This window comes from Salmo salar, unplaced genomic scaffold, assembly GCF_905237065.1.
Source record: "Salmo salar unplaced genomic scaffold, Ssal_v3.1, whole genome shotgun sequence".
Taxonomy (NCBI): Eukaryota; Metazoa; Chordata; class Actinopteri; order Salmoniformes; family Salmonidae; genus Salmo; species Salmo salar.
In genome coordinates, this window is record NW_025549663.1 from 107,802 (window position 1) to 122,644 (window position 14,843).

The window sequence follows — 14,843 nt, forward strand, 5'->3', positions numbered from 1 at the left end:
TAAAGGAGTGAGAATATCTCAGAAAACATTGATTGCTGACTATGTGGATGGAGGTTTAAAACTTGTAGATTTAGGTGTCAAAAGAAAAGCTATTAGGATAAAAACAGTAAAGAAATATTTGTATGACAGTGAAGATTATGGCTGGAAACACTTCTTTAGAGTCTACTTAGAGGAGAGTGGTGGTTGTGAGGATAATGGTTTATTGATGGGGCTTAAAAGGGCAATGTTTGAAAAGGTACCAGATTTTTATAAAGAGGTGCTAAATGCATGGGCAGAGTTGTTGCCTAATGTATATTATGAATGTGGACATATTGACCTGATTATGAATCAACCTATATTTCTGAATGAGAAAATCAAGAACAAAGAAAAAGTTTTGTATAATAAAGTATTTATGAGTGCAGGTCTACGGCAAATAAAAGATTATACTTATGAGGTAATTCCAGGGTTTTTACCTGGGGAAGCTATTTTTGACATAATCAATGAATGGGATGAAGAGGTGGGAAGGGGAACAGTGAATAATATGTATGACAAGATAAAGAATAGTATACCAAGAGCATGGGTTGATTTAATAAATAGTGAAGTTGAAAGAGAAGATTTATTTGTATTTCCTAATTTGTTCATTGGTAGCAGTAAGAAGAAAGTACATTTATCTAGTATACCAGTGAAAAGATTGTATAGAATAATGGTAGGAAAAGTGTGTAGAAGGCCGGCTGCTGAGAAATTTTGGAAAGTAGTTTTTCCGGAATTGGATGAAAAAAAGATATGGGGAAATTTAAATGTAAAATATAATAGTAAGGAGTGTGAAAATAATGATTTCAAACTAAGACATAATAGAATATTTACAAAGGTGGTGCTAAAGAAAATTAATTGTGAGATAGAAAGGGAATGCGACGTATGTGGACGTTTCCCGGAAACTCTTATGCATTTGTTTATAGAATGTGAGGATTTAAAATATTTTTTTGTAAAGTTAAGGAAATGTTATGTAGAAACTGGGGGAGATTTCGTGAAAAAGTATGCGTGGGAGGAACTTTTGTTATTTGGAGTGTCTGGTAAATGTGAGGGTGCTAATGTGTGTTTGTTGAATATGGTTTTGAGTTTTGTGAGGTATGCTATTTTTTGTAGGAGGAATTATGTTTCTTTTGACAGAAAGAGGGTTCAGGTGTGGAGTATCTTTATAGCACTGTTCAGTAAACACATAGATATGTTGTTTAATTATGGGATGGAACATTTTGATGAGTCTTTTGTTGAAGGGAGTGGGTTAATTTCACGAGAGGAGAGTGGAGGTATCACTTATAATTTTTGAAAGCACTGTTTTGATATTTTCTTTGTTGATAATTTGATAGGGGGTGAATTGTTCACCTGCCTCTGTTAGTCTAGTGTCTTCTGTATTGTTCTCTGTGGATTGTACTGTAAACAGTAGATTGTACTGTAAATATTGTAAACAAACATTTTTGATAATAAAAAATAAAAAATAAAAAATAAAAATCACGTTTGCTTCACACGCGAAAGGTCCCCGGTTCGAAACCGAGCGGAAACAGAGCTCATTGACACGTGCAGTATTTACTGTAGTGTAACAGAATTGTTAATTTCATGAATTCTGTATTTTGGAAATTCGAATACGTGCCCTGAATATCTGTAAAATTCGGTTTACTTCTTGCAGGAAAATCAAGCAGAAGTTTCTGTAGTGTAGTGGTTATCACGTTCGCTTTACACGCGAAAGGTCCTCGGTTCGAAACCGGGCGGAAACAGTGCTCTTTGACACGTGCAGTAGGTACTGTACTTTTAAAAGAGAATAGTTATTTTCATAAATGCCTAATTTTGGAAATTTGAACACGTGCCATGAATATCTGTAAAATTCGGTTTACTCCTTGCAGATGAATGTAGCAGCAGTTTCTGTAGTGTAGTGGTTATCACGTTCGCTTTACACGTGAAAGGTCCTCGGTTTGAAACCGGGAGGAAACAGTGCTCTTTGACATGTGCAGTAGGTAATGTACTTTTAACAAAGAATAGTTATTTTCATAAATGCCTAATTTTGGAAATTTGAACACGTGCCATGAATATCTGTAAAATTCGGTTTACTCCTTGCAGATAATTGTTGCAGAAGTTTCTGTAGTGTAGTGGTTATCACGTTCGCTTAACACGCGAAAGGTCCTCGGTTCGAAACCGGGCGGAAACAGAGCTCTTTGACACGTGCAGTAGGTACTGTACTTTCAACAAAGAATTGTTATTTTCATGAATTCTGTATTTTGGAAATTCGAATACGTGCCATGAATATCTGTAAAATTCGGTTTACTCCTCGCAGCTAAATGTAGCAGCAGTTTCTGTAGTGTAGTGGTTATCACGTTCGCTTCACACGCGAAAGGTCCCCGGTTCGAAACCGGGCGGAAACAACGCTCATTGACACAGTGATTTACCGTAGTGGTAACAGAATGAATTTCATGAATTCTTTATTTTGGAAATTCGAATACGTGCCATGAATATCTGTAAAATTCGGTTTACTTCTTGCAGGAAAATCAAGCAGAAGTTTCTGTAGTGTAGTGGTTATCACGTTCGCTTTACACGCGAAAGGTCCTCGGTTTGAAACCGGGCGGAAACAGTGCTCTTTGACACGTGCAGTAGGTACAGTACTTTTAAAAGAGAATAGTTATTTTCATAAATGCCTAATTTTGGAAATTTGAACACGTGCCATGAATATCTGTAAAATTCGGTTTACTCCTTGCAGCTAAATGTAGCAGCAGTGTCTGTAGTGTAGTGGTTATCACGTTCGCTTTACACGCGAAAGGTCCTCGGTTTGAAACCGGGCGGAAACAGAGCTCTTTGACATGTGCAGTAGGTACTGTACTTTTAACAGAGAATAGTTATTTTCATAAATGCTTAATTTTGGAAATTCGAATACGTGCCATGAATATCTGTAAAATTCGGTTTACTCCTTGCAGATAATTGTAGAAGCAGTTTCTGTAGTGTAGCGGTTATCACGTTCGCTTAACACGCGAAAGGTCCTCGGTTCGAAACCGGGCGGAAACAGAGCTCTTTGACACGTGCAGTAGGTACTGTACTGTTAACAAAGAATTGTTATTTTCATGAATTCTGTATTTTGGAAATTCGAATACGTGCCATGAATATCTGTAAAATTCGGTTTACTCCTTGCAGATAATTGAAGCAGTAGTTTCTGTAGTGTAGTGGTTATCACGTTTGCTTCACACGCCCCTTTTTGGAGTTTCAGGAAGTGGAAGAGAAGCAGGCGTCTGAGTGCTTGAGAGAGAATATCGTTTTTTTTGGAGGTCTAGTTGACTTATAAGTTTGAAAGTTTGTGAGTGACTGTAGTGAAGTTTCTGTGAAACGTTTTTGCTATTGTCCCCCATCAGCGTGAGCTGTTTGGGGGATATTGCTTAAAATAACCGGACGGACAACATGGCTTCGACATCAAGAATACAAACGACGACGAGAAAGGACAACAGTGAAATCAGAATGTTAAACGAAGAACTGAAAAAAAGAACATATGAGAAGGAACTGACGGTGAACGTGGAAATAAGTGGAGAAGGGAAAATAACAACGATGGAATTGCTGAGAGGAATAAAGGAAGTTTGCGGAACAATACTGGGATGTCGAATGAAAGACGGGAATAAGTATGAAGTAACAATGTCTCATGTAAATGGAAAAGAAAGACTAATAGACGGGCTAAAGATAAAGAACTGTCAAATCATGGCTAAAGAACTAGGGAACGATGAGCTGGTGGTGTCCTTTTTGAACTTGCCCGCATACATTACGGATGAGGAGATAGAAGAGAAACTAAAAGGCTGGAAGGTGAAGGCGACCACGCCAATCAAGAGGAGGATGTGGCCAGGAACGGACATTGTAGATGGGACAAGATTTTGCAAGGTAAAGTTTACAGACAATGTGCAATCCTTGCCATATTCTACAAAATTTAACACTGTCGAGGGATTTGAATATTTTCGTGTAATCCACGACAATCAAGTGAAGGTATGTAGATTATGTATTCAGCCGGGGCACATACTTAAGGAATGTCCGGAATTCACATGCCACAAATGTAGTGAACAAGGGCATTATGCCAGAGAATGTCGGAACATAGGAAATGTGTGCAAAATGTGTGACAGACCTAAAGTTAGATGTAGCTGTAATAAGGGAGAAAATCACTTACTTTTGCAAACAATGGACCTCACGTCTGAGGAAGAGGGGAGTGTGCCTATGGAGAGGGAGGATGAGAGTGACATGGAGAGTGTGACTCCAGAGACAGTGGCAGATAAGCTTGAAGAGCCTGTAATGTCTCCTGGCAAAGCACGAGACGCCGTTTTAGTCTCTGCTGCTGACAAGGTGGAACAGCAGCACATGATGGGTGAAAGACATACACAGGTAGAGATGGTGCAAGGTGCTTCTCAGGTGCCTGAGCCAGCTTTAAGCCTGTGTAAAAATTACACCAAAGAGTGGGCTGGGTCCACTGAAGTCACGGGCACTGTTAAAGCGCACTTTTCAAAAGGCTTCCCCGCCGATCCCCCCAAAAATCCAAATAAAGAGACGGATGATGAAATAGATAGTGAGGATCTTCAGTTGTTTGTAAAAATAAGAGGTCATTGTCGAAAACCAGGGAGATGATGGGTTTTGGAAAAAAGAAAAAGTAGGATTTTTAAGGACTTGTTTGGCTCTGATTATACTTCTGCACACATTCATAATGATTACAGTCGCATCCCTAAATGGTAACAGTTTGAGAAACATGAGCAAATTTGAGCAGGTATTAGTGTCTGTTAAGGCAGACATGTTGTGTTTTCAAGAGACCAATTGGACAGACTCCAAAATGCAGGAGATTAAGAGTAAATGGTCAGATTTAATTTTTGTAGTCATGGAGGGGATAAAACATGTGGTGTGGCTATTTTGATAAAAAATGATGTGGTGCAAAATGTAAAAGAAATATATGCTGACAATGATGGCAGACTTATTGTAATTGAATTTGAAGTTCAAAATGTAGTTTTTCGTTTAATTAATGTTTATGCTTCAAACATTGAATCTGAAAGGAGAGAAATGTTTCACAAATTAAAAACACTGTGCTCAGAAAACTGTATACTGATAGGAGATTTTAATGTGAGGTGTAGTAGAATGGATGCCTCTAGTTGTGCTAAATTCAGATATGACTCTTCTAGAAATGCATTATGGAAACTTATGAATGAGGAGAATCTAGTAGATATATGGAGGGCTGAAAATCCAAACAGAAGAGTATTCTCTAGAAGGCAGGTGGTTCTAAAGGAATTAAAACAAAGCAGAATTGATTTATGTCTAGCAAAACAAGAATTGGTGCAGAATGTTAAGAAGGTGTCATATACCTTTACAGCATATAGTGATCATGCAGTAATGTCATTTCAAATGGGTTTTGGTGTGGAGAGGAGAGGGGGAGGTGTCTGGTGTTTAAATGCCAGTCTGTTAAAGGAGGAAGGATATAGAAATGAAATTGTTGAATGTATTAATGATGAAATGTCTAATGTACTGTTAAAAGAGAATGTGTGTTTATGGTGGGAGGAAGTGAAAGTAAAAGTAAAAAATAGGAGTATTAGGTACGCAAAAAATCATAACCGTTTAGATAAGCAGAAAGAAATAATGCTTAGGAATAGGATGTTGCATGAACTTGAAAAGGCTGATACGGATCCAGACTATGATGTTGTGAATTATTTGAAAATCCATGCAGAGCTGGGTCGTTATGAAAAAAATAAATGTTTGGGTGCTATTGTTAGGAGCAGGGCACAGTACGCTTTGGAGGGAGAGAAATGTACATCCTTTTTTTTGGGGTCTGGAAAAAAGAAAACAAACTAAGAGTTACATTGTAGAGTTGGAAGATGAAAGAGGTGTAAAGGTAAACGATTTTGTTGGGATCTTAGAGACAGTTGAAACCTTTTACAGAAATCTTTACAAAAAGAATGATGTAGATAAAGTGTGTGTTGTAAAAGTGTTGGATACAATTAGTGCCAAAGTATCGCAGGCAGATAGAATGATGTGTGATGAAGAGATTTCGATTATGGAAATCAAGGAAGCAATTGTTAGCACGCAAGGTAATAAAAGTCCGGGTTTGGATGGTTTAACAAATGAGTTCTATAAAGTCTTTGTAGATATTTTGGCACCCATTTTAGTGAGGGTGTTTCATTATATGGAAGAGAATAAGGAAATCCCTGAGTCTATGTCAACTGGAATGTTAACGATCTTATTCAAAAATAGGGGCAGTAGATTAAAGTTAGAAAATTATAGGCCTATTAGCCTTCTAAATTCGGATTATAAGATACTGACTAAAGTGTTAGCGAATAGGATGAAAAAGGTGATTGGGAGTATTATTGAATCAACACAAGCCTACGGCATACCTGGAAGAGATATTGCAGATGTAATTTGTACAATTAGGGATGTTGTTAATCAAATGAAAAATGAAGGTGGTATAGTTTTAAGTTTGGACTTTAACAAAGCTTTTGATAGAGTGGAGCACAGCTTTTTATTACAGACTTTGGAGAGGTTTGGGTTTGGGCCAAAGTTTGTATCTTGGATCAACCTGTTGTATAGTGGGGCTAAAAGTTGTGTTAAATGTAACGGAGTGTTAACAGATACTTTCCCTGTGGAGAGGTCAGTAAGGCAGGGCTGTCCTTTGTCAGCTCTGCTGTACAGTGTTTCTACAGAACCGTTAGCTACATTGATAAATAGTAATAAAGAAGTAAGGGGTGTTGGAATCCCAGGTGGTGGTGTCAGTGTTGTACATCAGTACGCTGATGACACTACTTGTACTGTGAAGGATATAGAAAGTATTGGAAGCATTATGGGGATCATAGATATATATGGCAAGGCATCGGGTGCTAAAGTTAATATAGAGAAGACTGAAATAATGTTTGTTGGGGATATCAATGTAAACGGGTGTGAGATTCCATTCAAGAGCGCAAAGGATTTTATTAAAGTGCTGGGAGTAAACATTGGTGTAAAGGAGAAAGAGGCAAAAGATATAACTTGGACTGGGATCCTTAATAAAGTCAAGCTAACGTTGAATTTCTGGAAAAATAGAAAACTAAAGTTACAAGGGAAAGTAATTGTTGCAAATGCTTTGGTATTATCCAAATTTGTGTATGTTTTGGGAGTCCTGGACATGCCGGAGTGGGTCCTAAATGAATTGAATAATGTGGTGTCAAATTTTATATGGGATGGTAAAGGAGTGAGAATACCTCAGAAAACATTGATTGCTGACTATGTGGATGGAGGTTTAAAACTTGTAGATTTAGATGTCAAAAGAAAAGCTATTAGGATAAAAACAGTAAAGAAATATTTGTATGACAGTGAAGATTATGGCTGGAAACACTTCTTTAGAGTCTACTTAGAGGAGAGTGGTGGTTGTGAGGATAATGGTTTATTGATGGGGCTTAAAAGGGCAATGTTTGAAAAGGTACCAGATTTTTATAAAGAGGTGCTAAATGCATGGGCAGAGTTGTTGCCTAATGTATATTATGAATGTGGACATATTGACCTGATTATGAATCAACCTATATTTCTGAATGAGAAAATCAAGAACAAAGAAAAAGTTTTGTATAATAAAGTATTTATGAGTGCAGGTCTACGGCAAATAAAAGATTATACTTATGAGGTAATTCCAGGGTTTTTACCTGGGGAAGCTATTTTTGACATAATCAATGAATGGGATGAAGAGGTGGGAAGGGGAACAGTGAATAATATGTATGACAAGATAAAGAATAGTATACCAAGAGCATGGGTTGATTTAATAAATAGTGAAGTTGAAAGAGAAGATTTATTTGTATTTCCTAATTTGTTCATTGGTAGCAGTAAGAAGAAAGTACATTTATCTAGTATACCAGTGAAAAGATTGTATAGAATAATGGTAGGAAAAGTGTGTAGAAGGCCGGCTGCTGAGAAATTTTGGAAAGTAGTTTTTTCGGAATTGGATGAAAAAAAGATATGGGGAAATTTAAATGTAAAATATAATAGTAAGGAGTGTGAAAATAATGATTTCAAACTAAGACATAATAGAATATTTACAAAGGTGGTGCTAAAGAAAATTAATTGTGAGATAGAAAGGGAATGCGACGTATGTGGACGTTTCCCGGAAACTCTTATGCATTTGTTTATAGAATGTGAGGATTTAAAATATTTTTTTTGTAAAGTTAAGGAAATGTTATGTAGAAACTGGGGGGAGATTTCGTGAAAAAGTATGCGTGGGAGGAACTTTTGTTATTTGGAGTGTCTGGTAAATGTGAGGGTGCTAATGTGTGTTTGTTGAATATGGTTTTGAGTTTTGTGAGGTATGCTATTTTTTGTAGGAGGAATTATGTTTCTTTTGACAGAAAGAGGGTTCAGGTGTGGAGTATCTTTATAGCACTGTTCAGTAAACACATAGATATGTTGTTTAATTATGGGATGGAACATTTTGATGAGTCTTTTGTTGAAGGGAGTGGGTTAATTTCACGAGAGGAGAGTGGAGGTATCACTTATAATTTTTGAAAGCACTGTTTTGATATTTTCTTTGTTGATAATTTGATAGGGGGTGAATTGTTCACCTGCCTCTGTTAGTCTAGTGTCTTCTGTATTGTTCTCTGTGGATTGTACTGTAAACAGTAGATTGTACTGTAAATATTGTAAACAAACATTTTTGATAATAAAAAAAAAAAAAATCACGTTTGCTTTCACATGCGAAAGGTCCTCGGTTCGAAACCGAGCGGAAACAGAGCTCTTTGACACGTGCAGTAGGTACAGTACTTTTAAAAGAGAATTGTTATTTTCATGAATTCCTTATTTTGGAAATTTGAATACGTGCCATGAATATCTGTAAAATTCGGTTTACTCCTTGCAGATAAATGTAGAAGCAGTTTCTGTAGTGTAGCGGTTATCACGTTCGCTTAACACGCGAAAGGTCCTCGGTTTGAAACCGGGCGGAAACAGAGCTCTTTGACAAGTGCAGTAGGTACAGTACTTTTAACAGAGAATAGTTATTTTCATAAATTCTGAATTTTGGAAATTCGAATACGTGCCATGAATATCTGTAAAATTCGGTTTACTTCTTGCAGGTAAATGTAGCAGCAGTTTCTGTAGTGTAGTGGTTATCACGTTTGCTTCACACGCGAAAGGTCCTCGGTTCGAAACCGGGCGGAAACAGTGCTCTTTGACACATGCAGTAGGTACTATAGTGGTAACGAGAATAGTTATTTTCATGAATGCTTAATTTTGGAAATTCGAACACATGCCATGAATATCTGTAAAATTCGGTTTACTCCTTGCAGGAAAATCAAGCAGCAGTTTCTGTAGTGTAGTGGTTATCACGTTAGCTTTACACGCGAAAGGTCCTCGGTTTGAAACCGGGAGGAAACAGTGCTCTTTGACATGTGCAGTAGGTACTGTACTATTAACAGAGAATAGTTATTTTCATAAATGCCTAATTTTGGAAATTTGAACACGTGCCATGAATATCTGTAAAATTCGGTTTACTCCTTGCAGATAGTTGTTGAAGCAGTTTCTGTAGTGTAGTGGTTATCACGTTCGCTTAACACGCGAAAGGTCCTCGGTTCGAAACCGGGTGGAAACAGAGCTCTTTGACACGCGCAGTAGGTACTGTATTTTCAACAAAGAATTGTTATTTTCATGAATTCTGTATTTTGGAAATTCGAATACGTGCCATGAATATCTGTAAAATTCGGTTTACTCCTCGCAGATAAATGTAGCAGCAGTTTCTGTAGTGTAGTGGTTATCACGTTTGCTTCACACGCGAAAGGTCCCTGGTTCGAAACCGGGCGGAAACAACGCTCATTGACACATTCAAGAAGTACCATAGTGTTAACAAAGAATTTCATGAATTCTTTATTTTGGAAATTCGAATACGTGCCATGAATATTTTTAAAATTCGGTTTACTCCTTGCAGGATAATTGTAGCAGAAGTTTCTGTAGTGTAGTGGTTATCACGTTCGCTTCACACGCGAAAGGTCCCTGGTTCGAAACCGGGCGGAAACAGCGCTCATTGACACATGCTGTAGGTACCATAGTGGTAACAGAAAATGATTTCATGAATTCTTAATTTTGGAAATTCGAATACGTGCCATGAATATCTGTAAAATTCGGTTTACTTCTTGCAGGAAAATGAAGCAGCAGTTTCTGTAGTGTAGTGGTTATCACGTTCGCTTTACACGCGAAAGGTCCTCGGTTCGAAACCGGGAGGAAACAGTGCTCTTTGACACGTGCAGTAGGTACAGTACTATTAAAAGAGAATAGTTATTTTCATAAATGCCTAATTTTGGAAATTTCAACACGTGCCATGAATATCTGTAAAATTCGGTTTACTCCTTGCAGATAATTGTTGAAGCAGTTTCTGTAGTGTAGTGGTTATCACGTTCGCTTAACACGCGAAAGGTCCTCGGTTTGAAACCGGGCGGAAACAGAGCTCTTTGACAAGTGCAGTAGGTACTGTACTTTCAACAAAGAATAGTTATTTTCATGAATTCTGTATTTTGGAAATTCGAATACGTGCCATGAATATCTGTAAAATTCGGTTTACTCCTCGCAGCTAAATGTAGCAGCAGTTTCTGTAGTGTAGTGGTTATCACGTTTGCTTCACACGCGAAAGGTCCCTGGTTCGAAACCGGGCGGAAACAACGCTCATTGACACATTCTGAAGTACCATAGTGGTAACAGAAAATTTCATGAATTCTTTATTTTGGAAATTCGAATACGTGCCATGAATATTTTTAAAATTCGGTTTACTCCTTGCAGAAAAATCAAGCAGCAGTTTCTGTAGTGTAGTGGTTATCACGTTAGCTTTACACGTGAAAGGTCCTCAGTTTGAAACCGGGAGGAAACAGTGCTCTTTGACATGTGCAGTAGGTACTGTACTATTAACAGAGAATAGTTATTTTCATAAATGCCTAATTTTGGAAATTTGAACACGTGCCATGAATATCTGTAAAATTCGGTTTACTCCTTGCAGATAATTGTTGAAGCAGTTTCTGTAGTGTAGTGGTTATCACGTTCGCTTAACACGCGAAAGGTCCTCGGTTCGAAACCGGGCGGAAACAGAGCTCTTTGACACGTGCAGTAGGTACTGTACTTTCAACAAAGAATTGTTATTTTCATGAATTCTGTATTTTGGAAATTTGAATACGTGCCATGAATATCTGTAAAATTCGGTTTACTCCTTGCAGCTAAATGTAGCAGCAGTTTCTGTAGTGTAGTGGTTATCACGTTCGCTTTACACGCGAAAGGTCCTCGGTTCGAAACCGGGCGGAAACAGTGCTCTTTGACACATTGTGACAGTACTGTTAAAAGAGAATTTATTTTCATAAATGTCTAAATTTTGGAAATTTGAATACGTGCCATGAATATCTGTAAAATTCGGTTTACTCCTTGCAGATAATTGTTGAAGCGAAGTTTCTGTAGTGTAGTGGTTATCACGTTAGCTTTACACGTGAAAGGTCCTCGGTTTGAAACCGGGAGGAAACAGAGCTCTTTGACATGTGCAGTAGGTACTGTACTTTTAACAGAGAATAGTTATTTTCATGAATGCTTAATTTTGGAAATTTGAACACGTGCCATGAATATCTGTAAAATTCGGTTTACTTCTTGCAGGAAAATTGTAGCAGCAGTTTCTGTAGTGTAGTGGTTATCACGTTCGCTTTACACGCGAAAGGTCCTCGGTTCGAAACGGGTGGAAACAGTGCTCATTGACACATTCTGAAGTACCATAGTGGTAACAGAAAATTTCATGAATTCTTTATTTTGGAAATTCGAATACGTGCCATGAATATCTGTAAAATTCGGTTTACTCCTTGCAGGAAAATCAAGCAGCAGTTTCTGTAGTGTAGTGGTTATCACGTTCGCTTTACACGCGAAAGGTCCTCGGTTCGAAACCGGGCGGAAACAGTGCTCTTTGACACGTGCAGTAGGTACAGTACTTTTAAAAGAGAATAGTTATTTTCATAAATGCCTAATTTTGGAAATTTGAACACGTGCCATGAATATCTGTAAAATTCGGTTTACTCCTTGCAGCTAAATGTAGCAGCAGTTTCTGTAGTGTAGTGGTTATCACGTTCGCTTTACACGCGAAAGGTCCTCAGTTCGAAACCGGGAGGAAACAGAGCTCTTTGACATGTGCAGTAGGTACTGTACTTTTAACAGAGAATAGTTATTTTCATGAATGCCTATATTTTGGAAATTCGAATACGTGCCATGAATATCTGTAAAATTCGGTTTACTCCTTGCAGATAAATGTAGAAGAAGTTTCTGTAGTGTAGTGGTTATCACGTTTGCTTAACACGCGAAAGGTCCTCGGTTCGAAACCGGGCGGAAACAGTGCTCTTTGACATGTGCAGTAGGTACAGTACTTTAAAAGAGAATAGTTATTTTCATAAATGCTTAATTTTGGAAATTTGAACACGTGCCATGAATATTTGTAAAATTCGGTTTACTCCTTGCAGATAATTGTAGCAGCAGTTTCTGTAGTGTAGCGGTTATCACGTTCGCTTCACACGCCCCTTTTTGGAGTTTCAGGAAGTGGAAGAGAAGCAGGTGTCTGAGTGCTTGAGAGAGAATATCGTTTTTTTTGGAGGTCTAGTTGACTTATAAGTTTGAAAGTTTGTGAGTGACTGTAGTGAAGTTTCTGTGAAACGTTTTTGCTATTGTCCCCCATCAGCGTGAGCTGTTTGGGGATATTGCTTAAAATAACCGGACGGACAACATGGCTTCGACATCAAGAATACAAACGACGACGAGAAAGGACAACAGTGAAATCAGAATGTTAAACGAAGAACTGAAAAAAGAACATATGAGAAGGAACTGACGGTGAACGTGGAAATAAGTGGAGAAGGGAAAATAACAACGATGGAATTGCTGAGAGGAATAAAGGAAGTTTGCGGAACAATACTGGGATGTCGAATGAAAGACGGGAATAAGTATGAAGTAACAATGTCTCATGTAAATGGAAAAGAAAGACTAATAGACGGGCTAAAGATAAAGAACTGTCAAATCATGGCTAAAGAACTAGGGAACGATGAGCTGGTGGTGTCCTTTTTGAACTTGCCCGCATACATTACGGATGAGGAGATAGAAGAGAAACTAAAAGGCTGGAAGGTGAAGGCGACCACGCCAATCAAGAGGAGGATGTGGCCAGGAACGGACATTGTAGATGGGACAAGATTTTGCAAGGTAAAGTTTACAGACAATGTGCAATCCTTGCCATATTCTACAAAATTTAACACTGTCGAGGGATTTGAATATTTTCGTGTAATCCACGACAATCAAGTGAAGGTATGTAGATTATGTATTCAGCCGGGGCACATACTTAAGGAATGTCCGGAATTCACATGCCACAAATGTAGTGAACAAGGGCATTATGCCAGAGAATGTCGGAACATAGGAAATGTGTGCAAAATGTGTGACAGACCTAAAGTTAGATGTAGCTGTAATAAGGGAGAAAATCACTTACTTTTGCAAACAATGGACCTCACGTCTGAGGAAGAGGGGAGTGTGCCTATGGAGAGGGAGGATGAGAGTGACATGGAGAGTGTGACTCCAGAGACAGTGGCAGATAAGCTTGAAGAGCCTGTAATGTCTCCTGGCAAAGCACGAGACGCCGTTTTAGTCTCTGCTGCTGACAAGGTGGAACAGCAGCACATGATGGGTGAAAGACATACACAGGTAGAGATGGTGCAAGGTGCTTCTCAGGTGCCTGAGCCAGCTTTAAGCCTGTGTAAAAATTACACCAAAGAGTGGGCTGGGTCCACTGAAGTCACGGGCACTGTTAAAGCGCACTTTTCAAAAGGCTTCCCCGCCGATCCCCCCAAAAATCCAAATAAAGAGACGGATGATGAAATAGATAGTGAGGATCTTCAGTTGTTTGTAAAAAATAAGAGGTCATTGTCGAAAACCAGGGAGATGATGGGTTTTGGAAAAAGAAAAAGTAGGATTTTTAAGGACTTGTTTGGCTCTGATTATACTTCTGCACACATTCATAATGATTACAGTCGCATCCCTAAATGGTAACAGTTTGAGAAACATGAGCAAATTTGAGCAGGTATTAGTGTCTGTTAAGGCAGACATGTTGTGTTTTCAAGAGACCAATTGGACAGACTCCAAAATGCAGGAGATTAAGAGTAAATGGTCAGATTTAATTTTTTGTAGTCATGGAGGGGATAAAACATGTGGTGTGGCTATTTTGATAAAAAATGATGTGGTGCAAAATGTAAAAGAAATATATGCTGACAATGATGGCAGACTTATTGTAATTGAATTTGAAGTTCAAAATGTAGTTTTTCGTTTAATTAATGTTTATGCTTCAAACATTGAATCTGAAAGGAGAGAAATGTTTCACAAATTAAAAACACTGTGCTCAGAAAACTGTATACTGATAGGAGATTTTAATGTGAGGTGTAGTAGAATGGATGCCTCTAGTTGTGCTAAATTCAGATATGACTCTTCTAGAAATGCATTATGGAAACTTATGAATGAGGAGAATCTAGTAGATATATGGAGGGCTGAAAATCCAAACAGAAGAGTATTCTCTAGAAGGCAGGTGGTTCTAAAGGAATTAAAACAAAGCAGAATTGATTTATGTCTAGCAAAACAAGAATTGGTGCAGAATGTTAAGAAGGTGTCATATACCTTTACAGCATATAGTGATCATGCAGTAATGTCATTTCAAATGGGTTTTGGTGTGGAGAGGAGAGGGGGAGGTGTCTGGTGTTTAAATGCCAGTCTGTTAAAGGAGGAAGGATATAGAAATGAAATTGTTGAATGTATTAATGATGAAATGTCTAATGTACTGTTAAAAGAGAATGTGTGTTTATGGTGGGAGGAAGTGAAAGTAAAAGTAAAAAATAGGA

The 14,843-nt window shown here is 38.0% G+C and overlaps 19 non-coding genes across 19 annotated transcripts; all 19 read left to right on the forward strand.

Moving 5' to 3' along the window:
* The first annotated feature begins 1,675 nt into the window (after positions 1-1,675).
* Positions 1,676-1,748, forward strand: trnav-uac (transfer RNA valine (anticodon UAC)). The gene has a single exon. It is a non-coding gene; the product is annotated as a tRNA-Val (tRNA).
* Positions 1,749-2,103: 355 nt separating this feature from the next.
* On the forward strand, positions 2,104-2,176 carry trnav-aac (transfer RNA valine (anticodon AAC)). Its single transcript has one exon. It is a non-coding gene; the product is annotated as a tRNA-Val (tRNA).
* Positions 2,177-2,317: 141 nt separating this feature from the next.
* Positions 2,318-2,390, forward strand: trnav-cac (transfer RNA valine (anticodon CAC)). Its single transcript has one exon. It is a non-coding gene; the product is annotated as a tRNA-Val (tRNA).
* Positions 2,391-2,523: 133 nt separating this feature from the next.
* Positions 2,524-2,596, forward strand: trnav-uac (transfer RNA valine (anticodon UAC)). Its single transcript has one exon. It is a non-coding gene; the product is annotated as a tRNA-Val (tRNA).
* Positions 2,597-2,737: 141 nt separating this feature from the next.
* Positions 2,738-2,810, forward strand: trnav-uac (transfer RNA valine (anticodon UAC)). Its single transcript has one exon. It is a non-coding gene; the product is annotated as a tRNA-Val (tRNA).
* Positions 2,811-2,951: 141 nt separating this feature from the next.
* trnav-aac (transfer RNA valine (anticodon AAC)) lies at positions 2,952-3,024 on the forward strand. Its single transcript has one exon. It is a non-coding gene; the product is annotated as a tRNA-Val (tRNA).
* A 5,824-nt stretch (positions 3,025-8,848) lies between these two features.
* Positions 8,849-8,921, forward strand: trnav-aac (transfer RNA valine (anticodon AAC)). Its single transcript has one exon. It is a non-coding gene; the product is annotated as a tRNA-Val (tRNA).
* A 141-nt stretch (positions 8,922-9,062) lies between these two features.
* trnav-cac (transfer RNA valine (anticodon CAC)) lies at positions 9,063-9,135 on the forward strand. The gene has a single exon. It is a non-coding gene; the product is annotated as a tRNA-Val (tRNA).
* A 354-nt stretch (positions 9,136-9,489) lies between these two features.
* trnav-aac (transfer RNA valine (anticodon AAC)) lies at positions 9,490-9,562 on the forward strand. Its single transcript has one exon. It is a non-coding gene; the product is annotated as a tRNA-Val (tRNA).
* Positions 9,563-9,703: 141 nt separating this feature from the next.
* On the forward strand, positions 9,704-9,776 carry trnav-cac (transfer RNA valine (anticodon CAC)). Its single transcript has one exon. It is a non-coding gene; the product is annotated as a tRNA-Val (tRNA).
* A 135-nt stretch (positions 9,777-9,911) lies between these two features.
* trnav-cac (transfer RNA valine (anticodon CAC)) lies at positions 9,912-9,984 on the forward strand. Its single transcript has one exon. It is a non-coding gene; the product is annotated as a tRNA-Val (tRNA).
* Positions 9,985-10,121: 137 nt separating this feature from the next.
* Positions 10,122-10,194, forward strand: trnav-uac (transfer RNA valine (anticodon UAC)). The gene has a single exon. It is a non-coding gene; the product is annotated as a tRNA-Val (tRNA).
* A 141-nt stretch (positions 10,195-10,335) lies between these two features.
* trnav-aac (transfer RNA valine (anticodon AAC)) lies at positions 10,336-10,408 on the forward strand. The gene has a single exon. It is a non-coding gene; the product is annotated as a tRNA-Val (tRNA).
* A 141-nt stretch (positions 10,409-10,549) lies between these two features.
* On the forward strand, positions 10,550-10,622 carry trnav-cac (transfer RNA valine (anticodon CAC)). Its single transcript has one exon. It is a non-coding gene; the product is annotated as a tRNA-Val (tRNA).
* Positions 10,623-10,969: 347 nt separating this feature from the next.
* On the forward strand, positions 10,970-11,042 carry trnav-aac (transfer RNA valine (anticodon AAC)). Its single transcript has one exon. It is a non-coding gene; the product is annotated as a tRNA-Val (tRNA).
* Positions 11,043-11,183: 141 nt separating this feature from the next.
* trnav-uac (transfer RNA valine (anticodon UAC)) lies at positions 11,184-11,256 on the forward strand. The gene has a single exon. It is a non-coding gene; the product is annotated as a tRNA-Val (tRNA).
* A 557-nt stretch (positions 11,257-11,813) lies between these two features.
* On the forward strand, positions 11,814-11,886 carry trnav-uac (transfer RNA valine (anticodon UAC)). Its single transcript has one exon. It is a non-coding gene; the product is annotated as a tRNA-Val (tRNA).
* Positions 11,887-12,027: 141 nt separating this feature from the next.
* Positions 12,028-12,100, forward strand: trnav-uac (transfer RNA valine (anticodon UAC)). The gene has a single exon. It is a non-coding gene; the product is annotated as a tRNA-Val (tRNA).
* A 142-nt stretch (positions 12,101-12,242) lies between these two features.
* Positions 12,243-12,315, forward strand: trnav-aac (transfer RNA valine (anticodon AAC)). The gene has a single exon. It is a non-coding gene; the product is annotated as a tRNA-Val (tRNA).
* The last annotated feature ends 2,528 nt before the right edge of the window (positions 12,316-14,843 follow it).